Here is a 25,113-nt window from a genome sequence, read left to right as displayed (position 1 = left end):
GGGATCCCATATGGGCGCCGGTTCTAATCCCAGAGGCCCCTCCTCCCATCCAGCTCCCTGCTTGTGGCCTGGGAAAGCAGTGGAAGACGGCCCAGAGCCTTGGGACCCTGCACCCGCGTGGGAGACCCGGAAGAGGCTCCTGGCTTTGGATCGGCATAGCATCAGCCATTGCACTCACTTGGGGGAGTGAATCATCAGACAGAAGATCTTCCTCTCTGTCTCTTCTCCTCCTCTGTATATCTGACTTTCCAATAAATAAATAAATCTTTTAAAAAAAAGTAAGATAAGCTGGAGCTGACACTGTGACGTATCAGATCAAGTCACTGCCTGCACAGCTGGCATCCTCAATAGAGACCAGTTTGAGTTCCCATTGCTTCACTTTTTTTTTAAGATTTATTTTTATTAGAAAGTCAGATATACAGAGAGGAGGGGAGACAGAGAGGAAGGTCTTCCGTCCACTGATTCATTCCCCAAGCAGTCGCAATGGCCGGAGCTGCAGTGATCCAAAGCCAGGAGTCAGGAGCCTTTTCTAGGTCTCCCAGGCAGGTGCAGGGTCTCAAGGCTTTGGGCCATCCTCGACTGCTTTCCCAGGCCACAAGCAGGGAGCTGGACAGGAAGCTGGGCTGCCGGCATTAGAACTGGCGTCCATATGGTATCCCAAGTGTGCAAGGCGAGGACTTTTGTTGCTAGGCTATTGCGCCGGGCCACTCGTTGTTTCAATTCTGATCAGTTCCTTGCTGATATACCTGGAAAAATAGTAGAGGATGGTCCAAATGCTTGGAGCCCTGAACCCATGTGGGAGACACAAATGGAGGTCTTAGCTGCTGGCTTCAACTTGGCCCAGGCTGGCCCACTGTAGCCACTTGGCAAGTAAAACTCAAGTGTGCTGTTCTTTGGATGGTATGCAACAGAGTACATTCTTACTAGAGATAAGTATTAAAAAGGATGAGATGGTTAAAAAAAATCCTTCCGAAGGAAGCAACACTGTCTGCAATCACTCTTTGGGATTCTCCTGACGTTTCAGACTGTATCTAGTGTAGTTCTTTCTGTACAGAGAATGTGTTACTGCAGTTTTGAGTGCACATGTGTGTGGGTGCTGATCATTTTGCATTTTTGTTGGGAGGTGAAAAAAAACAATTCAAGCCAAGAAAATTATTCTCAAAGATGTATTTTATAAATTTTATTAAAGAATTTTGAAAAATTTAAAAAATACATAATTGGGGCCTGGCATGATAGCCTAGTGACTAAAGTCCTCACTGTGCATGCTCGGTATCCCATATGAGTGCTGGTTCTAACCCAGTAGCCCTGCTTCCCATCCAGCTCCCTGCTTATGGCCCGGGAAAGCAGTCGAGGACGGCCCAAAGCCCTGGGACCCTGCACCTGCCTGGGAGACCTGGAAGAGGCTCCAGGCTTCTAGCTTTAGATCAACTCGGCTCTGGCCCTTGTTGCCACTTGGGGAGCGAATCAGTGGACAGAAAATCTTCCTCTCTGTCTCTCTTCCTCTGTATATCTGACTTCCAATCAAAATAAATAAATCTTAAAAAAAATACTTTAAATACTCAAAATCAGTGTATCCCATTTTATATTCTATTTCTAAACTGATTTTTCTTAAGAAATTTAAGGTATGGGTGATAGGGGTACTAGTTAAGCTGAAACCCCATGTCAGAATTCTGGCCCTCCACTAAGTATCTGCTTTCCATCCAGCTTTCTGCTGATGAGGCGACAGATGATAGTTCAAATATGTGAGTCCCTACCATCCACATGGAGATCTGGATCGAGTCCTGAGCTCCCAGCTTCAGCCTGCCCCAAGCCAAGCTGTTGCAAAAACTTGGGGAGTCAATCAGAGGATGGAAGATCTCTTTCCCTCTCTTTTCCTTTTAAATGATAATTTAAAAAAGAAACTCAAAAGTATCATCATACTATTTTCATTTAGAATATTATGAGCATTGTCTCACAATTCTTAACATCCTAAAACTCAGGGTTTTTAAATATGACATTTAAAAACTTATAAGCAGTATACTAAGCAAAAATGATAAAGAACACAATTTGTAATAGTTTTATGGCACATGATTACATGGCTTCAACAAAATTTAATGATTTTAAGATGTTCCTACCTTCTTAACACTATAAATGCCACTGTAATAAGTAAATACCAGATAACATGTGTATGCATCTCTTATTCCTTCTTTTTTAAAGATCTGTTTATTCTTATTGCAAAATCAGTTATACAGAGAGGGGGAGAGACAGAGAGGAAGATCTTCAGCTCATTCACTCGCCAAGTGGCCACAAAAGCCGGTGCTGTGCTGATCTGAAGCCAGGAGCCAGACACTTCTTCCGGGTCTCCCATGCGGGTGCAGGGTCCCAAGGCTTTGGGTTGTCCTCAACTGCTTTCTCAGGCCACAGGCAGGCAGCTGGATAGGAAGTGGGGTTGCTAGAATTAGAACCAGTGCCCATATAGGATCCTGGCACATTCAAGGCGAGGACTTAAACTGCTAGGCTACCGTGCTGGGCCCTCTTCCTTCTAATAAAATCCTGAAAACGCAATTTGAGGGCAAAAGATATGAGCATTTTAAGGATTCTGAATATTGCCAAACTATCCTTTAGAAATAAATGTAGGTTCTCATCATCAGTAGGTATCGCCTAATTTTTTATTCCTTTAAAGAGATTAATCTGAAGATGTAGTTAATATCATTATACATATATATTATATATATATATTTATATACATGTTTTAAAGATTTGTTTTCTTAGAAAAGCAGCTTTACAGAGAGGAGATACAGAAAGATCTTCCATCTGCTGCCTCACTCCCCAAGTAGTTGCAAATGCTGGTGCAGACCTGAAGCCAAGAGCCATGAGTCTCTTCTGGACCTCCCATGAGGGTGCAGCTTTGGGGCATCTGCTGCTGAATCCCAGGCCACAAAGAGGAAGCTGGATGGGAAGTAGAGGATCTGGGACACGATCTGGTGCTCATATGAGATGGCAGCATATGTAAGACCAGGATTTATACACTGGCCATCACACTGGGACCTTTATCATCCTGTTTCTTAAGCTTGGTGGAAAATCTCACAAGAAGTAGCAGCCACTGTACTGAGGAAACACCCGCAGCTGAACAACTTACATTGCTTTGGAATGAACATCTCTCTGAAAATTAAAAAAAATCTTAATTTAAAATAGCCTGAATCATATAAAACCATTTGTAAGATTAAGCTACCCTTCTATAAGTATATGTACAATAATGTATGTCTGAAATGATGCTGAGATAGCTATGATAAGCTCTGGGTTTTGAGATTATGAATTACTTTTCCTTCTGTTATCTCTAGAAATCACCTGAAAATTGAAGTATGAAATAGCATTATTTTTTGAAAATAACTTACAGCACCTGCTGGCATGGATGTAGGGAGAAAGGTAAACTCCTTCACTGTCAAACAGGAGCGTGTGTAGGCTAGTACAATTCTATGAAAGCCAGTATGGAGAGTGCTAAGAGAACTGAAAATTGATCTGCCTATGACCCAGCTGTCCTATGTCTGGGAATACAGCCAAAGGAAATGAAATCTGCATATGAGAAAGTGCCCTGTAACCTTATACTTAAGGCAGTACAATCTATAATAGCAAAGACATGGAAACAACCCAGGTGTCCACTGAAACAGAACTAGATAAAGAAATTATAGCATACCTATCCTATGGAATTGTCTGAGGGCAATTCCCAAGTAGTTTTTAGTGGAGGGCAATCTGGAGCTCGCAACAGAGGTATGCCTCTGTTGTATTCATCAATAGAAGCCAGGAGCCAGGAGCTTCCTGCACTTGGTCGCAGAGTCCCAAGGCTTTGGGCCATCCTCTTTGTGAGCCTGCTTTCCCAGACCACAATCACAGAACTGGCTGGGAAGGGCAATAGCCGGGACATGAACTCACGCCCATATGAGATGTCAGCACTGCAGGCAGAGGTTTAACCTACTATGCCACAGTGCCAGCCCTGAAAACAGGACATTTTAGTACAACTACATCAATAATTATATTCAATGTATCAGTCTAAAATCACTGCTTGGCATCAGCATGGCTGTATTCCAGCAAAACTTGACTTACATAAATACATGGTAGTCCAGATTTGGACTTTTGGCCATGGTTTGCCAATCCCTGGTCTAAACATACCAATCCACAGAGATTCCCATATAAAGCAAAACCCAAACTACACGTTTGTTATGGTTTGAACAAGACATGGCTCTCAAACTCATGGCGACATTTAATTCCTGAAGTCTTAAGACCCATGGACATTGGCAATGTGATCCAATACAGCTCAGGAGCTGGTGTTTAAGTTACTGTGGGTACACTCTTGGAAAGCAGTTCTCACAAGAAAGTTAGGCCCAGTTCTTCTCTCTCCCTCTGCTTCCTGGCTTAACATGTGATTACTCTTCCATGAGCACTCCATCACTGCCATCACCTGGCCTCCCCAGATGGCAGAACCAATGGGACCTGCCTAATCTTTGAATGTGCACCTCCAAACTGTAAGCTGAAATCATCTCTTTCCTTTATAAACAGCTTTTCCTAGGCATTTCATTGTGGTGGCAAAGAGCTGACTAAAACAAGAAACTCACTTTACATGTAGTGATGTAAATAGACTGCAAGGCAGAGCCACACAGAGAGGGAGAGAGACAAGGAAAGAGAATCTTCCATCCCTGGGCTCACTTCCCAGGTGGCCGTAATGGCCAGGGCTGGGCCATCTAGAAGCCAGGAGCCTGGAACTCCCATGTGGGTGGTAGAGGCCCAGGCACATGGGATATCTTCAGCTGTTTCCCCAGGCACATCAGCAAGGAGCTAGATTGGAAACTGAGCAGCCGGGACTTGAACCAGTACTTATATGAGATGCTGGCGTGGCATGGGGCAGCTTAACCTATTATGTCTTCTGCCTGCAAGAGAAATCTTTGCATCAGATACAGACGCTCGAGAACAGGGAAACTGCAACAGAGATATTTCGTGAAGACAGAGGGGCCAATTCATCAAGGTTTAATAATACTATTTGCACATATGCCCAACAGCACTGTTAGCCAAGCCTGAAACAGGACACAAAATCTGATGGAAACATGTCATTAATCACTTTACAAAGTCAGTATGACTCTGGTAATGAGATTGTCTCTTGCTTCAATCCTAACCAAAATAAAAGTCAAGCAGTTATGAAGAAAGATTCTGATTTTATTTATCTGGAAGGCAGAGTGATAGAGGAAGAGACAAAGATAGAGGGGGAGAGTCCAAAGGACAGGGTGATCCAGAAAGTAGGAGAGTCGGAGCAGTAGGGGAGAGAAAGATCTTTCATTCCATGGTTCACTCTCCAAATGGCCATAACACCTGAGGCAGGCTGAAGCCAGAGGCAGGAATTCCACCTGGGTCTCTCACATGAATGGAAACAGGCATTTGCTGCTGCCTTCCCAGGTGAATTAGCAGGAAGTTAAAAGGGAAGTGGACCACTCAGGACTACAATTTGGTGCACAAATGGAATCCAGTATCGTAAGCAGGGACTTAACTAACCTACTACACCACAGCATGACTCTAAGGAACATTCTTACATTTAGTTGCCTGCTAGTAATTATCACAAGACTGCCAGAACTACATTACATGGAGGCTACCACAACCTTTTGCAAAAAAAAAGCATGCCTCACAGGCATGTGCCCAGCAACTGTCTGTTAACTGAACATTAACACCACCCTCCACCCTTGTTAATCACTGTGACAAAAGATTACTGTTTCAACATATCTGATGTAATCTGCCTTATGTTCCTTAAAAAAAGACTTAAAAGAAAGAAAGAAACACCACCACAGGGGCTAGGCAGGCTAATCCTCCAGCTGTGGCACCGGGAACCCATATGGGGACCAGTTCATGTCCTGGCTGATCCACTTCCAATCCAGCTTCCTGCTTATGACCTGGGAAAGCAATGCAGGATGGCTCAACTCCTTGGGCACTTGCACCCACACGGTGGATCCAGAGGAGGCTCCTGGCTCCTGGCTTCGGACTGACTCAGCTCTAGCCATTGCTGCCGTCGGGGAGTGAACCATCAAATGGAAAAACCTCTCTATAAAATCTGCCTTTAAAATAAATTTTAAAAAAAAAACTTAAAAAGACAAACAAAAAACCTTCCTTTGCACTCAACCTCTTACAACAGGCTTATAATGTAATGTGTATTCCCAAGACAATGCTCTGCTAGTCCCAAAAAAGTAACATTATTTTTCCTACCTGCCTCCTTATTTTTTGTTATTTAGCAAGACACATAGTAAGTTAATGGCATCAGAAAAAAGCTATAAACCAATATTCCTCACTGAATCCATGGATGAGCAACACACCACTACTGAAAAATTAAATACCATGTATACCACCATAAAAATGCTTAAGTATAAAATTTAGATAATGATTTAGAAAATTGTCATAAAACCAAAAAGTATAAAATATGACAAAAAGTTAACGAACTAAGTAAATAGGGCTATATCATGTTCATAAAAAGATCCTGTTATTAAGGAAGTCAATTTTCTCTAAATTCATAGATTCATATAACTCCAACAAAAATTTCAGCAGGCTTTTTAAAGATGTTTATAAAGTACTACTAAAACTTATATAGAATTATGCAATACTCATGGTGTTTTTAGAAAAGCCAAAACAATTCTGAAAAAGAAGTACCACACAAGAGTACTTACCCATCACCTTATTTTGAGACTCAAAGAAGGCATGTTAATTAAGACAGGATAATGTTGGCATAAAGACATAGAGATCATTGAACAGAATAGAATTAGAAACAAACCTACATGGGTTTACATAGTCGTTGATGAAGACAGCAACACTCACTGGGAAAGGAAAATCTTCTTACTGCATTGTACTGGAACAGCTGGCTATCTATAACCTCAACCATTACGTCACTCCAACACACAAAACTTAAACTGAGATAATGCATAAACCTAAAAATAAAAGCTACTTCTATCAAGCACCCGGAAGGGAACAGGAGTATCTTCACAACTGTGAACAGTAAGAGTCTTAGGATCCAGAAAACACTAATGATAAAGACAACAGTAACAGAACACTTTATCAAGTTCAAAATTTTATCTCACTGTAAGATATCCTTAAGATAATGAATAGGCAAGTTACAAAGTGGGAGAAAAATCTGACACATATGCATGAAAAAGAACTCATATTCAATAATATACAAGTATATAAATCCCAAAACACAGTAGTAACATGAAAAAATACCCTTTAAAACTGGCAACTAAACGAACATGTCACAAAGGAAGGAAGATTCACAGATGGCCTCTGAGCTCGACAGTTACCACCAAAAAATGCAAATTTCAAACCACAATGTGATGCCCTCAAAGGAGCAAACTGATACGCAGTAAACAGAGCTGTCATAACATCAGTAGTGGAACTTAAAAGGCAAAATCATCTCGGAAATTGTCCTGGAAGTTCCTTACGCAAAATACACACATACCTTACAATCCAGCAATCACACTTGGAGATACTCAAGACAAAAGCAAACCTGTGTCACAAAAGACTTGTGCAAGAAAGTTCTCAGCGGCTTTATCCATAACAGTTGCAAACTGCAAACAGCCCTTCGTATGATAACCGACCCTTGCAATACTAGTCTGTGACAAAAAGGAGCAAAGCACTATCACACACAACATGGGCAAACCTCAAAAACATCAAACTAATCAAAAGGAACCAGACACAAAAGAGAACACGCTGCACGATCCCATTTGTACGGAATCCTAGACAGGCGGTTAATCTTACGGTGAAAGAAACAACAATGGCCTTGGCTGAGAGAAGAGACAGCAAAGACAGAGTGGGAAGGGGTACAAAGGGTCTTTTGGGATGATGGCAACTGTGAATTACAAGGATATAAAACTATGGAACTGTATCTGATCAGCTGCATATTTTCCTATATGTGAATTATACACATACTTTATATATATACATATATACAAAAGGAAACAACATCTAAAAATTAGAATTATACTTCCTTGCTCTCTGCCCACCTCCTAGAAGAAAGTTTGGCCTGTGGGCCATATTTATCAGAATCACTTAGGCCCCATTCCTAACTTACTGAACCAGAATTCAGGAGTGGGTAAAGGCATATGGGCCTGGAAATCTGTATTTTAAACAGGAGTCCCATACAATTCTCAGGCCCAGAAAAGCTTGAGGATCACTGTTGCAGAGGATTCAGATTCAGTATGAATTCAGTAGTCAGTGCTATATACATTACAAAACAATAACAGCTGTCATTTAAGTGCTGAACAGTTATTTAAATTGTTACTGTAGTGTTCTGTTCACAACTTCCTACTTAGAATCTTCAAGGAATTCCAATTCTAAACTTTAGTTTTCAACCTACCCTAATTACTCATTTATCCTAACTCAAACTGTATATTTTAGGGACCAACAAAGTGGCATATTAGGTTAAGCCTCTGCCTGTGATGCTGGCCAGTCCCCGCTAAAGGCCTGGGAAAGCAGTTGTAGATGGCTCAACTGTTTGGGCCCGTGAACCCATAGCTTCTGGCTCTTGGCTTTGGCACAGTCTGGCCCCAGCCACTGAGGTTCTTTGGGAAATGAACCAGAAGAGATGAAAGATCCATCTCTCAGCCCTCCTTCCTTCTCCCTCTCCTCTTTCTCTGTAGCTGTCTTTCAAATAAATTAAAAGAAAAAATTTTTTAAAAAAACTGTATATTTTAGTTAAGGAAATCTGGTCACATCTTATGCTTTTTCTTCATACTATTTTGCTTTCATAGTCTTATTTTCCCCATCTCTTAATGGTGTGATTCCTACTTTTTATGGCACGACCTTTTCTTTCTACACAACCATTTCTTTTTACCTTCTTTAAAACTGAACCAAAACCCATCTTTTCCACCTAATACTAAACCACCTAAGTCAGATTCTTTCTGGATTCCCTCAGCATTTGAAGAATCTGCTCCTAATGGGTGTATTTATTTTGTGGAGACTGGACATCTCATGTAAATGACTCACAAACTCCCTATCCTTGTTCAGAGAGTAGAACCTCTGGGGAAGAAGCATAAAGTTACAGCCCTCTTGTTTTTTTTCCTTTCCCTTTTTGAGTTACCAGGGCCTTAAGCTGGAGCAGACTGAAGGAGAGAGGTAAAGAGCTGGTTCCTCAGGGATCTAGGTTTCAAACCGGGTAAAAAAAAAAAGTCCTCAGAAGTCAATATTCGTTCAGGCCAGCTTATCAGCCCAAGCAAGCAAACAAGGATTCCAAAAGCAATGCTCAGTGAGGAACAGGACGGCTGTCTAAGAATTCCTACGTTGTTCGGGAGGGCTAGATAGAGTGCCCAAGGCAGGAGGCAACATCTCAGCTGGCACACTGTTTCAAAGGCAACACAATATTTCTGAATTTCTAACAGTGAATATTTTTATATATTTTTCATAAAGCTAGGTAGTGGAGTTTCGGGTGGTAGTGGACAATAAAGAAGTAGTTTTAAAAGGTCTATGCTCTTGAGCCAAATGTATTATTGGACATTGGATTTGTTGTGAATGCACTAACATTTAGAAATGATTATGATTTGTCTAATTCCATGATTTTAAACTATAACTACATGCCTTCCAAGCCTCATAAACTAAACTTGACAAGATCCTTCTTTCCAACTGTTATCTTGTTCATGTCGTTTACTTATTTAAAGCATCATTACTCAACCGGAATCCAACTCAGTACCCTCGGTCTCCCAAATTTGCTTCTGCCACCTTCAGACTCACCTTCAGTTTCTACTACCCCAAACGCTAATCATGTCTGCAGCACTTAAAATTCCAAACTCTCTGAAATCAGTGATTTCCGTCCCCATTTCAAATTCCTCATATATCAACTCAGACCAAAAGTCACAAGCCAGAGAGAACTGCCTCATTTACTCACCTTGTCTCTGTAGTATTTGCTCAATAATTATTTGATGAATATATGTCCAATTTCTTCTCCTCTGGATTATTATTACTGCTGTAAACAATTCTAAAACACGGAGCTGTCTGCATTACTTCCCCACCTCCAAAAACAAAATGAACATCCAAACTCCTAGGATGTCTGGCATTTTGCCCCCATTCAAACCTGCTTCTGCCTGATTTCCTAATTTTCTTTTACATCCACTTGAAGATTAAATCCCTCCCTTCTCCTTAGACACAATGCCCTTTCATTTGCAATAATCTAGAATAAATAGAAACACTGTCCAGCTTATTTCACTATTATGAGCCCTCGTACACCATTTCAAGGCATCAGCTAAAGCTGTGCAGAGGTAATGAGTGAAAAAACAATCAGACAATGCAGCCCACTCTAGGCCAGCTTATTTGTACTGCTTTATTAACAGGGTCAGGGCAGACAAAGGGGAAGGGTGAATAAAATCTATCCGCTGCCTGCTGAGTTTCCTCCCCACAGCAATTAAGGCACAAACTCTTCAACAACTTCTTCCCTACCTTTTGGGATAATTCCATCTTCCTCTTTCACACATCTTCCCTCATTTCTGCTGTTCCTCTCTCTTCCACCACCTCTGTGTTTACTGAATTCTCTGTGTCACTATTCATCAGAACGTCCGTGTGCCTCCATCACCCTCACTTGCACAGCATTTAACAACTACAAATCACTATCACATATTTCTACTTGGTCTTTACAAGCGCATTCTTGGGATTCCAAAAACAGTCAATACAATTATGTGTGTATGTACTTCCAAAGAATACACGGCATTAATTAGCAGTATGTATAAAGTTTATATATAGGAACGGTGCCCTTGCTGCTTTGTTTTATATATCTCAGTTGTGAAACTGCAGTTCTAAAAATTGCAGTGATTCATGTAGTATGTTTCTGGCCCCTTTGCCTCGGCCTCCACAATCCCTCTTCAGCTCTTCAAGACACCGTTGAAGCTTCCTGCACTCCTACAGCAAGAATATTCCGCTTGTCCTAACACTACTGCAATATTTTTCACATTACCACTTCATACACCAAGAAGCATCCAGGTCTCCAAACTCCTACTCTGGTGAGTTTTCCACTCAACAATCTTCCCCCATTCATTGTTACCTTTTATTAGTGACTATTAATGAACAAGCATTTTATAAATTCAAGGTGAAAACGTTTCATGAGTAGCCAGAACTGATTTACCAATCTCAACGGGCAAAAACAGTATACCAATACCTCTCTAGCCATCCTCTAAAAATCAAGAATTTAAGGAATGTCTCTAAATCCATTCAAAGTGTTAGAGACCATCCTTGTGGGTAATGACATTCCAGTCTGACCACAGCAACTCTGAGTGATACTTTATAAACCCTAAATTAACCCATTACAAGTTTTTTAAGAGATACCTCCTAACATTGTGGGAAATGCTCAGGATTAATAATCAGAAGATGAAAGTCTTAGTTTCCAACTCCAATACAGACTGGCTCGCTGGGGAACACCCCTTCAACTTTGTGTCAAACTTCCTCCGCTGTAAAAGTGGATAAGGCCACAGATCTTTCAGAATCAGTGAATTTAATTAAAAGGGCTGTAAATCACTTAGCCTGAACGTAACAGTCAACAAATGATAACCTCTTCCATGACAACTTTTTATATTTAATATCATTTTTGGTTTCAGAGCCAGGCTCAACAATATCCAACATATTCTTGGACTTGCTGGCCCAGGAACTACTACAATGAATGCCTTCAAGGAAGTCATCTATATAACTTCTGGATTCCCTTCCTGGGTCACAACCCAGGTCCTATAAATACAATTTGGAAAATCTTCTCCTAAATGTATTCTCTTTCTCTATGCCACATGACAACGCATCAAAGGAAGCTGCTGCAGCTCTCCTTATTGGCTTGGCTTTTAACTACCTGGAACGGCACAGAGTCTGCTGCAAATCTGGCAACTTTCACTGCCAGTCTATCTTTTAAGTCATTTATAAAAATGAGTAAGACTGGTCCCAGCACTGATCACCTGAAGGGTACTGGCCTACCGTCTCACACAGTAGCCAAACCCAAAGGGCAAATAATGAAGAAAGCCAGCTCCCTTTTGTCTGCATGCATAAATTAACCCTTTAAAAATGTGTGGACACTTCTAAGTTTGTGTTTCTGATTGGTGAATTCAATTTTTAAGGTTAGAGGACCCAGGCATCCTTCAGTTTTGTGTGACATGCTGTAGGACCTCAGTGGACACCAAACCTGCAGATGCATAAATCCCTACATAACATAGCCCAGTGTTAGCAAACAATCCCCAAACTGATCATCTCCAGTTGCCCATACTCCCCTGACGCAACGTGAATGCCTTGTGACTAGCTGCTATGCTGTATTGCTTGGAGTATGACAAGAAAACAAAACTCTACCTGAGCTCAGGGCAGGCACATTTTCCCCCCAAATATTTTAGATCCATGGTTGCTTGAATCCTCAGAAACACCAGGCCAACTGCCTATGTACATACATGGGACAAAACACAAGGACCAGGACGAGGGCAGAGCCTGCCAGTGCTGCCTGGGACATCCCACGGGGCAGAATGCCCATGCGAGTGTCAAATGCTCTGTGCCTCTGATTCAGGCTCTGGGTGACAGCCCAAGAGTTGGGGTCCCTGCCACCCACATGGAGACCCCAGTGGAGTTCCTAGCTCCTGGTTTTTGCCTGGCCTTACCTGGGCTTTGACAGGCATTTCGGAAGTCAGCAAGTGGATGGAAGATCTTTCTCCATCTCCCCATCTGTTACTCTGCCCTTCCAACAATAAACAAATCTTAAACGAAAGCACAATTCACCCTAACTACACTTTCAAGACCACCACTGCTGTCACCTAATTCAAAAACTATTCTTCCCTAAGCAGGATAGCTGGCAAAGGCAGATGAAGAATATTATTATTAAGTTGTATTGAGCAACAATTCATATTTTCTTCCTTCATGCTTTAACACCCACCTAGAAGTTAAAGAGGCAGCCTACAGGACCCAGTGCTATAGCATAGTGGTTAGCATCCTCACCTTGCAAGCCTCAGGATCCAATATTGTCGCCGATTCTAATCCTGGTGGCTCTACTTCCATCCAGCTCCCTGCTTGTGGCCTGGGAAAGCAGTCAAGGACAGCCTAAAGCCTTGGGACCCTGTACCCACATGGGAGACACGGAAGAGGTTCCTGGCTTCTGGCTTTGGATTGGCTCAACTCTAGCTGTCGTGGCCACTTGGGGAGTGAACAATCGGAAGGAAGATCTTCCTCTCTGTCTCTCCTCTCCAATGTTCCTGAAAACTATAACTAAACTACTTATTCGCATAATTATACTATAACAGACCTTATAAAATGACTTACCTGTCTGCACTGTACAAAATTCAGAAATGTCCAACAAATTATAATTATATAACCCTTTTAATAGCTCATCAAAGAACTGATTACTTTTTAGTCAAAATCAAAATCCACAATCAAAATTATGCATTGGAGAAAAAAATCAACTACACAAACTTCTGATGGTTCCATGTCACTCTTAGTTCTACTAGCATCGCTTTGTTAGTCCCACGTATTTAACATCTGAAGTTCCACCAGAAACATACCTGTCTGAGATGTAAAACAACAGCAAAACTCCTACTGCCATAATAAAAATGCTTTTGAGCTAAAACTAGCTTGTAATTTTAATCCCTCAGCTACAAAGCATTTTTAACTTGAACAAAACTCTAAAAATAAGAGCAATTAAAAGAAACCATGCGAGATACATTTAAAAATAAAGTTAATGGTAAGCTCTGTGGTACAGTGGGTTAAGCCACTGTTTGTAACACCAGCACATTATTTCATAACACCAGTTTGAGTCCCATTTACTCCCATGTCTAACTTAGCTCCCTATCAATGTGCCGAGAGAAGATAGTTGAAGATGACCCAAGTACCTGGGCCCCTGACACCCATGTGGGAAACCCAGATGGAGTTCCTGGCTTTATCCTGTCCAGACCTGGCTGTTGTAGCCATTTGGAGAGCAAACCAGCAGATGGAAGATCTTTCTTTTTCTCTCACTCTTAAAATAAACAAAATAATTTTTAAAGCTCCTGAGTGACAGGTAAGCCATGCATGATGACACAAGGCCAAGACATTGTAAAAGACCACAAAGAGACATGAGACTCAAATACTGATGCCTACACATGGAAGGAGAGCTACTATGGAAGAGTCACACACAAAAAGCTACTATAGAAGCTGAGAATACAAAAGCAAATACCTCCCCCAAATCCACCATTGTCTAAGTATTACACAACTGACCAAGACTCTGAGATCACTAACCTCAAATTGTCTCCACCAAAAGCACTTGTTAGGAATAGGTTTTGGCCCAGTGGTTAAAGATGCCTGTGTACCACGAAGGAGTGCCTGGGTCCAATTCCCAGCTTCAGTTCCTGACTCTAGCAACAAAGACCCTGGGAGACAATAATGGCAATAATGGTTCCAATTACTTGGGTTCCTACCACCCAATGGGAGCCCTGGACTGAATTCCCACGTACTAGCCATAGCACAGCCCCAGTGATTATGGGGATCTGAGAACTGGGTAAATAGATGAAAGCTGTGTATGGAAAAAAAAAAAAGAAAAGCAAAGAAAGGAGTAAAGAGGAGAAGAAAACAAAATGGTGAGGGGAGGCTTGGCAACAACTTTGATACTGTAAGTCGCCACTTAAAACAACGGCACGCCAAAGCAGAGTGCCAGTCCTGGCTGTTCCATTTTTAATTCAGCTCCCTGTTAATACATCTGGGAGAGGGAAAGATGGCCCAAGTACTTGTGTTCCGCCACCCTTGTGAAATCAGGAAGGAGTTCCTGTTATCTAACTTCAGCCTGTCCCAGTGGCTCTTGTGGCCATTTGGGGAATAAACTACTGATGAAGATCTCTGTCTCTCTCTTTCTGTTGTCCTGCCTTTGAAATAAATCAGTAAAATAAAAAACGATCTGATATATTACATGGTCATCACTAGCAGGACCGGAGTTATAAAATAACTGTATGGGAGCTGAAGTGGTGGCATAGTAAGCTGATCCTCTATCCACAGTGCTGGTGTTCCATATGGGCATTGGTTCAAGTCCCAGGTGCTCCACTTCTGATCTAGCTCCTGGTTGGAGGCCTGAAAGGGCAGTGGAGGATGGCCTGAGGCCTTATGCCCCTGTGGCCCTGTGGGAGATCTGGAGGGGGCTTCCGGCTTTGGCTCAGCTCTGGTCACTGTCACCATTCGGGCAGTGAACCAGCAGAGGGAGGACCTCTCTCTTCGTATCTCCCTCTCTTTCTGTAACTCTAACGTTCAAGAAAAAATAGATGGGTCTTTTAAAAAACAAACAATTGAATGTTCGAAAATTTTAATTATATGAATTTTATCACTAAAACTTAACAGTTTAGTGAAGTTATCAACATACAGATGTAGGGCCTGGTGCAATGTCCTAGTGGCTGAGTCCTCGCCTTGGTCTTGCATGCCCAGAATCCCATGTGGGCACCAGTTTGTGTCCCAGTTGTTCCACTTCTCATCCAGCTCCCTGCATACAGCCTGGGAAAGCAGTAGAGGGTGGCCCAAAGCCTTGAGACCCTGCACCCGTATAGGAGATCAAGAATCTTACTGGCTCCTGGCTTCAGAATGGTTCAGCTCCAGGGTTGTGGCCACTTGGAGAGTCAACTAATGGATGGAATATCCTTCTCTGTCTCCTTTTCTCTGTGTCTACTTTTCCAATGAAAATGAATGGACCTTAAAAGCAAATACATATGGATATAATAAAAAAATTAAAGTTCAAAGATTTTTCTCTTAGTTCCATTGGTGGAAGAGCTGTAACCAAAAACAGACCTTCTAAATTACTGACTTCCTCGTTTAAGATTATCTTGACTTATTGTCGAACTGGAGGGGAGAACAATGGGGAGGGAATGAAACATGGGGAGGGGAAGGGAGAGCCAATGCCTATCAAAATGTGGCATAAGGGCCCGGCGGCGTGGCCTAGCAGCTAAAGTCCTTGCCTTGAACGCACCCAGGATCCCATATGGGCGCCGGTTCTAATCCCGGCAGCTCCACTTCCCATCCAGCTCCCTGCTTGTGGCCTGGGAAAGCAGTTGAGGACGGCCCAAAGCCTTGGGACCCTGCACCCGTGTGGAAGACCTGGAAGAAAGTTCCTGGCTCCAGGCTTCAGATCAGCATAGCATCAGCCGTTGCACTCACTTGGGGAGTGAATCATCGTACGGAAGATCTTCCTCTCTGTCTCTCCTCCTCTCTGTATGTCTGACTTTCCAATAAATAAATAAATCTTAAAAAAAAAAAAGTGGCATAAAACAAGAAAAAAAATCTTTTAATTAGAAACTTTAAAAAAAGATTACCTTGTAGATCTCTAGAACTTACTGTATTTTCACTAGAATATCTGCATATCAATTAGCTCTTTTTTTCCATGTATAACTTCTTCAAATCAATTATTCACTTGGCTCTAGAATAATGAAACTGCAACAAGGGTCTCCCAGTGACACTGCAGAAGTGAAAGGTTCCCTCCTTGAGTTCAAGTCAATATCCAAGTCTATAAAATAAACTGAAAACAGATTAGCAAGAGAAAAGACATATACACTTCTTATTTGAAAGTGCATGGGTGCTATACAAGCAGATAAGGGACCTCAGGCAAAGCCTGTGTACATCTGCTGTTTACTTCACAAGCACAGATTTCCTTTAGAGAGGAAAATTTCCCCTGGACAAGGATGGCTTTTCAAAGCTATTCCTATGTCTGAAGTCCCTCTGAATAGCCATCGCAAAATACCCCAAAGAAGCACACTTTGATATGGATATCTGAATTTGCCACAGCGTGCAGAACAGCAGACCCGGTCTGCTAACATGATGTGCAGCCCCGATGATGGTCCAGTGCAAGCAAAACACCAACGAAGCCCAAGAGCGCATTTGCAATGACTGTCCCCAAAGGCAGACTGCTGGAAGACTGTGTTGTTCCCTTACGGTGAATGCATTCAACAAGGAAGCCCACAGCGGTACCTGCTCACACCAACACAGAGAATAATGTGCAATGTCCACCACGCCCCTACAGGTGCTGGGTAGCTGGTCTTCATCACCATGGTAATAAGCTCCTCACTTATCAGATGAGGAAACTCAAGAGACTTGGGGGCTAAAGCCCTTGGCTGAGTCCATATTAAGTGACTGAGATAAAAACATTGTCTTTCTTTGCTATAACTTCACAAAAATTATTTTCATAATTATTATGTAATTCTATTACTGCCTAAGCATACTAAAACTCAATTTAACAAAACCCTCATACTTAACTGGAAATAATTCTTTACAATTCAGTTGGAAAGAAGGGCCTTTTGAATTCTGAAGATCCTTAAAACAATTAATTTTATTTTTTTTTAAAGATTTATTTTTTATTTTTATTGGAAAGGCGGATATACAGAGAGGAGAGACAGAGAGGAAGATCTTCCGTCTGATGATTCACTCCCCAAGTGAGCACAACAGTCGATGCTATGCCGATCCGAAGGCAGGAGCCTCTTCCCGGTCTCCCACGCGGGTGCAGCATCCCAAAGCTTTGGGCTGTCCTGTCTGCTTTCCCAGGCCACAAGCAGGGAGCTGGATGGGAAGCGGGGCCGCCGGGATTAGAACCGGCGCCGATATGGGATCCCGGGCGTGCAAGGCGAGGACCTTAACCACTGCGCCACCGCGCCGGGCCCAAAACAATTAATTTTAACATAAAAATTAAAGAATACAGACCAACCCTAAGACTGGTCCAACATTTTAGCTGTCTGTCTTATTCCAATGTGAGGGAATTAGCACTCCCACGAATATGGCAGCACATCCTTTTGAAGTTTTAAATCCACCCAGTTTTACATCATTTTATGCCTAAAAATTGTTAACTCGAAGCTCTTGATCCTTAGAAGGGACCGGTATCACAAATGATCTGAAAATCATGTACAGTTTGGCAGAAATAAACAATGTGAATATCACAGAGCAGAAAACAATTTGGACTTGAGTCCAGAGACCTGCCTGTCAATGCTGGCTCCCCCAGTAAGCAGCCATTCAGTTCCTCCAGCTGCTGCGGACCCTAGGCTCCTGTGGACCCTAGGCTCCTGTATGAGGTACTCTTCCAGCGCCAAAGGAAATGTGATTCCCACACACCACTCGCTGCTGCTTGGTTATCACCACCACTTCGCAGCCAGCAAGCTCTATTTTCTCTCACTTCTACAAGAGAAAACAGCCCTCTCGCAGCATGGGAGAGGAAAGCATTCCTGGCCACTGGTTGGCTGGGATGATTATCAAGGTGATTTATGTAGAAGCTATTATAATGTTAAAAGGTGTTAGGTTTCAATATTTTAGGCGGCTGTTTTGTATGCCAGTACATTCTCCCTTAAGGACAAATAGTAAAATTCAAGGACAATAGGAAGGAGGGGAAGGAAAAAACAAAAAACAAACAAAAACCCCACCAACTCGCAATTAGTTAGCTGTTCAAGAACTGAGAAGGCGCCAACTGAAAATATTAACAACCTTCTGCAATGTTTTCTCTGATTAATGCACTGAAGGGCAGGATATGATCTACACATTCTTCTAAAATATCTTCAAGTACTCTCCAATCAAACAGACTTTTTGTTTTGTAAATTACTCAACAAATTTGAGAGATTAGTACCATACACGACCAAGAAAATGCTAACAAGATAAAAGATCTAGCTGTGTAATCCTTAGCTTACGTTTCAGAGTGGAATGAGATCAAGACCCCCACCCACAGCCACAGAGGCAGACCCTGGGGTCCTCCTAAGACCAGACCACTGGCAAACAGGTGCTTTTCTAGGTGCCTGATCCATCCTCAAGAGTGTTATGTAAATACGTGACTGCACCCAACGTCCAGATCCCAAACTATCAGAAAACTAAACCTGATTTCAGTGTGGCTTCCTAGAGCTCAGCTTACCAACATCTCCTTCCCCATTCAGTGCCCTAAAGTTAAAAGATGTGAAAGCTTCTATAGTATTACAGTTCAATCTTGCATGACCTTGTAAAGAGGCAAAAGGAAAAGAAAGCATGTGAATTACTTCTTCATCTTCTAGAACAAATCAGTAATAAATTACAATCGCCCAGTCCAGTCTAAACGTTCAACGGGAACAAGTTGGGACATCACTATAGATGAAGAGGCTGCTACAAGAATCTCAGAATGTACTCACGAGGGTTCCCAGCATAATCGATAACTGATTTAAAAAAAAAAACACCATCGAACATACATATGCATGTTGAAGAGAAGGACCACTGATGGAGTCCATTAGCAAGCTACTTTTTTTTTTTTTTTTGGCTTAAATAACATAGACAAACGTCAAAACCTCCTCCTCTGGACGCCCAACCATCCCCAAGCTAAAGTTTAGAACCAAGAAGAGCATCCCTCTTTACCTGGAACTGCCTCTCCTCTCCAACCACTGGGACAGCGGAAACCCCGGGGCCAAATAATCTTAGGAGCCCCGGGAGTTGCAGAGGGCTCCTCTCAGCGACCGCCCCCACATCCCTAACTAGCTCCGGTTAAGGTCCCCAAGGTGAACAAGTCGCTTCCCCATCCATGCTTTCCGGTTCCCTTCCTTATTTCCCCTACCCCCCAAGAATTTTTCTCGGCGACCTTGACCCCCTTCCCCCATCGGGGACTTACAAGCCCAAGTGATTTGGCCGGTCCGTCACCCCTTTATTGCTGCTGCTTGTGTCCAGTCGCCTCCCCGCGACCAGGATATCGAACGCCCTCCGCATAGCCTGAGACGACCCCCTCTTCCCCTCAGGTGCCCTAGGTTTCGTCAACCAGACAAGCAGTTCCACGGAAATGCACCGACAGTCGGCTGAATGCAAGCTCTCACTACGCGCGGCGTGGGCTGCACGGGCGCTCGGCCCGGGCTCGCCGTCCTCTCCCCCGGTCAGCCCATCCCGGCCCGAGGGCTGGGGCTGCCGCCCGCCCGGACTGCCGAGGCAGCGCTGACCGAAGGCGGACTGTGCCGGGCGCGGGCACGCGGGGACTGAGAGGCGCCGCTACGGGCGGCCAGCCGGGCGCGACTGCGGGGATACTCACCGGTCGCGGCGCGCGGGGCGGCCTCATCCAGGGCACCTGCGGCCAGGCAGGACGGGCCCGGGACGGCGCAGTCACCACCGACAGGGCGAGTCCGCCCGCCAGCGCGTCCCGTCCCCTCTGGCGGCCCAGCCTCGCTTCCTCCGGACGGAGCCCGGGGACCCCAGCTTCGCCGGATGCCCCCGCCAGGCCCCCACCCCCTTCCCGGCCGCCTCCCCCTTCTTCACCCTCTTCCCCTCCCCCCTCCCCCCAACCCCCACCGGAATGGAAAATACCTCCCGGGGCGGGGGGCGGGCGGGGGCACGCCTCTCTGAAGGACAGCCTACCGTGACCAATAGCAGGCGGGGCCTTGGAGGGGCGGGATTTCCGGCGGCCAATCCGGAGGCGGGTAGGTGAAGGCCGAAGGAGGGAGGCAGGGAGCGAGATTGAGACGGCCCGGGAGTCAGGCAGGTCCGGCCGTTCGGGTGCTCGCGGTGCGCGGCTGCCATTTTGGAGTCGGGCAGCTGCGACGGAGACCGGGTACGGTCCGGTGAAAGGGAGGAGCCAGTCAGGTGGGAGAGAGGCGGTCACGTGGCCCAGGGGCGGGGCAAAGCGGGCTGCAGCCTAAGGGGAGGGGTCGGTGGCGACGAGTCACGGGGCTGAGAAGGGTCACGTGTTAGGAGAAGGGCCAGCGGTGGAAGGTTAGTGTGAGGTGGGAGAAAGAAATTTTCGTCCCTGATTCCCAGAGTATCAAGGAGAAGGAGAGCAAAATGCTGAATGGAGTGCGTGAGTGTCGGGTAGGAAAATGTGAATGAGTCTTCCTAGCTCCCTCTAGCATGGAACCATCCAGTCTCTCCATTCCAAGATCCACGGGAATTCTGGCACCTCATCTAATTCAAGTCCCTTCTAACTTCCCTCCGCTTCAGACATGACTCAGAAATCAGTGGGAAGGATATTCTATCTCCCTCTTTTTGGCTGCACTCTGCATGGAAGGGCCCTGGCCTGAGAAATGGCGTAGGGAAGCTTAGTGGCGGATGCCTTTAGAACTGCCCTTTCTGTCGCCCCGTCGTCAGGGCTGAACCTACCCGTGATGGTGTTCCAACACGTGCAACCTTAAGGAGGTAACCCCAGAAGCACCTCTGAGACCCTCATCCTTCATTTAAAGTAGAGGTTACATTATTCTCGCTAAATCACTGTACCACAGGACTCAGTGGGAGGGCCAATTTTATCAGCCTCCTTGAAGACTTCTCTCCCTGCTTTCCCTGGCCACCCTGTGCCCTTAGGTGGTTTTCTCCTCCAGTTCTCCCTCCACTCTGTAAGACAATCACAGTATCTGACCTCTGCCCAGAAGGTGCATAGTCCTGTACAAGCAGGTGATCTAAGCATTCTAACAGCTGAGCAGACGGGCAGTGAGTTCCAGCTCTGCACAGGCTGGTGGGAGATCCGCTCTTTGCAGTCCAGTATGACATGCCCAAATTGGAAGCCCATCAAACCTGGAGAAGCAGTGTGCTTGGTCCTCTGTGACAATACCCCATCCATGCACTCACTTACCTCACCCCGGGACCTGGGAGTAGTCTCCAGTGCCACTCCAGTGCTCTCATATCTACCCTTCTACCCGGGCTGTATTGATGATACCTGTATTTGCTGAGTGCTCATGGTTCTCCTTGTCTACTGCCACTGCCTCACTTGCATCATTTATTCTTTAGGCTGGTTACTTGCCGAATGTGTCAGGCATTGTTTTGAGGTGCTCGCGAACTCAGGGTGAACAAAACTGACAAGGATCCTGAAAGGGTGAGGCAGATGGTGAGTAGATTAGTAAGTAATAGAATTGAGAGTTGGTGGGGTCCAGCACAATAATCACCTTTGTTCATCTGCGAGGACTTTCCTAGACCTTTCTTTTCTTGTATTATACAGCTGCCTGAATACAGATCCTGCAGCTGGATATAAGCTCTTTAAGGTCAGGTGTCATCTTTTATACAACACAGTGCCCCTCCAGGGCGATGAGTCAGAATAGGTGTTTACAGAATGAGTGTTGAGGGAATTGGTGGGTGCCCTGGTAGCTGAAACATGCTATCCCCCAAGCTCCTCCTGCCCAAACAGAGCGGGAAGGTCTGAGTATAAAGCCAGTCTGAGTGTAAATGTGCCTTGATACCTCGAGGCAGGGGATAGGGTCAGGAATGAGATGACCTGGTTTGGTCCCTTTCACGCCTTGGGGGCTCCATGATGCTCTGCACCACTTGCTGTAGTTGTTGCTTCATAAAGGGATCAAAAATATGTGGGCCGTTTAAAATTCCTCTTTACTTCTGGTGATGAGCTTCACCTCCAGGAGATCCTGAGTGAGTTGCCAGGATAAGGCCTTGCAGTAGGTTATACTTGCCATGTCACTTTGAATTTCCAGGCCCTTGGGTATTGCACCCCAGCGGGGAGTTGGATATTGCCAGTTCCATCATCATCATTGTAGTTAAATCCAAGTTCTGGCAAAGGGCAGTATGTATTATGAAGTATTATTATTTTTTTTTAATCATTATTAGGCACCCAGCTGCCCAGCCCAGGAAACCACAGTAGTAAAACACTGAGAAGCCAAGCTCCTCTCCCAGCTGGCATGAATCAATACCAGGTGTATTGGCACATAGTCCTGCTGCTCCGCATTCATCAGAATGAGACTTTCTTTTCCCTCTGTTCAGAAAGATAAAATTTTAAATGAATGGAAAGAGGAAATAAGGGAAAGACCTTTGCCACCGCCTCTGAATCGAATTTCTTTTTTTCCATCTCCCCGGAATGACCTCTTTTCATTTACATATTTGTCCCATAAATCTTGTCCAGCTTTATCCTTGACCTGCTTCCTAAGCATCATTCCACAGTGTCTCCTGAGGATATATGACATTGTATTAGGATGTGAATACAACGCATAAGAAAGAACCCTTTTGCTTTCAAGAAATTTATAGGCTAAATAATTCAGAAGGCGCTGTCATGGTTGACAGGAAGTCTGCCATTTATTAGCGGCTGCTTGGTACTATACTTGGCATGTTCACCTGTGCTTTCTGACTTAATCTGCACCGCCCTGAAAGGTAGATTTCATTATCCCTCTTTTCCTCAAGGTCACAAAGAGTGAATTACAGAAACTGAGCTTCCCACACAAATATAGAAGTTGGTAATTGTATCCTTAGAGTGGATTATAGGTATCAGATTTCAGCTCTTCTATCAAATTAAAATGGCTTCTTGTACAAAGTAGATTTTCAGCTGAGCACAATTCAGAAGTGATGCTGAAGGAATGGTGCCAAATGAGGAGGCCAAACTGGCCAGGAGCCTAAAATCAATCAATGAGGAAAGACTTCTTGTCCGGCAATGAGTCATAGTATATTCTTCAGGTATCTGAGCTACTCCAAATGAGGAAGTCATCCCACGTGGTACAGGGTTGGGAGGCGTGGGCTGAGGAAGGATACAAGGAGGGTGGAGGTGGTTTTGGGAAGGAGCAAGTCTCTTTGAATAGAGAACTCCCAAAATAGCCAGGAAAAGGGTGCATCCAGCATTGGCTTCTGAATCAGCTGAAATCATGGTGGCCTCCATATTGCCAGCCACTGCTTTCTAATTGATAGGGGAAGAACAATTTCTCTTTCTTTTCTGAAATAATTGATAATCTGTAAGCAGTTTATTTAGTATTTAGGATGTTTTACAAGGCAATTCACTGAAGTTTTACTACCAGTTTGATATGTTTTGAGACATAGGAGGGTACTTTAAAAAGTTCCTAGAAATGCATGTTACGTCAAAACTATACATGGATTTCAAAATGTTTTCACACCAAAATAAACTTACCTTTGTATTCCATTTACCGTAAACTTTTTGAAGTAATCTCATATATACCTTTGTGTATCACTGTCAGGGCCAGTGCTGTGGCATAGCAAGCTATCTGCTGCCTATGATGCCAGCATCCCAGATGGGTGCCTGTTCGAGTCCTGCCTGTCCCTTCTACTTTCTATCCAGCTCCCTACCAATAGAGAAAGTAGCAGAATATGGTTTAAGTGCTTGGGTCCCTGAATACCCTAATGCCTAAACAAATTTTAATATAATGTGTAGTTGGGTGATTCCAAAATCTAAATCTCTAGCTTCAATTTTGTTTTCAAATGCTATACCTATATTTACAGTTACTTGCGAAACATGTCTACCTGGATGCTACAAATAGGCACCTCAAGCCAAACATGACTATGGACAAATGCTCTATATTAAGTACCAGAAAAAAAAAAAAGTTTTGTCTCATACCTGCCACTTACTTCTCAAACCACATTTTCAACACTACCCAATTTAGCTAAGGAAGACACATACACCAGAAGCTTATAAAATTTTTTTTTCTATTCTCCCCCTTCCATTTACTTCCCCAAGTCAATAAATGATTCTAACTCACACAAACCTCCTTCCATTTCTCATTTCTGCCATCCTTACTCACACACTTATCTCACCTTCATGATGGCCTCCTCCAAAACAAAAGCAAAAATAAGAAATCTACCCTTTTCTTCATGTTCCAGTTCAGCCACCAACCTGACACGCTCCTGCTTTCTTGGACTGCTCATCTGCAGACAGAATGGCACCGAAATCTTTCACTGTGTTGTCCCACTCTTGCCTTCTGGCCTCCTTTGCCCCTCCTCAATGTAGTACCTGATTCATTTTCATCTTTTTGTGCTATTCATCAACTCTTTGCTTGAAATGGGCCTTTTGTACCACCTGAAAACTTTAACTTTCTTTCACAGTCCCATTCAAGTGATCTTTCCTTTAAAACAGTCCTCTGTGTCACCCAAGCCTTTCATAACATGTTGCACATACGTTCATCCCATTGAGTAGACATGGTGATGAAATAAAACAGGAGAGCCCCATCAGAAAATCTAGATTTAAATGACTGTCATTCTCTTTCACTGTGCCACCCAAAACAGTGCATATCACCTTTCTGAGTTTCAGTTATATAGTTTATAAGATTGTCGTAAAACAATCATAATAATGCCCTACCTCATGGGACTCTCATGGTGATTGGATGAGGTTATTGTGAATGTGAATGTGATTTGCACTGTGTAGATATCAGATATAATTTCAAGCTATAACTCCTGATAAACTTCAGGTGTCTTGAGTGCAAAGCCAACATCTGTCATCTTTATATCCCTTCTTCATCTGGGCCTAACACTTGGGCCTGCCTGTCCCCTAGA

General features: G+C 43.8%; 1 protein-coding gene across 1 annotated transcript in view; it reads right to left on the bottom strand.

Annotated features, from left to right (window-relative positions):
• Positions 1–20,143, bottom strand: part of SOCS5 (suppressor of cytokine signaling 5) — a 54,465-nt gene extending 34,322 nt beyond the window's left edge. The window contains exon 1 of the mRNA XM_040993209.1: positions 19,949–20,143. The gene's annotated coding sequence lies outside the window, so the exon portion shown is untranslated. The remainder of the gene's footprint in view (positions 1–19,948) is intronic.
• Positions 20,144–25,113: the final 4,970 nt, after the last annotated feature.

Source organism: Ochotona curzoniae, unplaced genomic scaffold, assembly GCF_017591425.1.
Source record: "Ochotona curzoniae isolate NIBS_2020 unplaced genomic scaffold, NIBS_Ocur_1.0 contig_883, whole genome shotgun sequence".
Classification (NCBI taxonomy): Eukaryota; Metazoa; Chordata; class Mammalia; order Lagomorpha; family Ochotonidae; genus Ochotona; species Ochotona curzoniae.
This window is presented reverse-complemented; position numbering and strand designations above follow the sequence as displayed.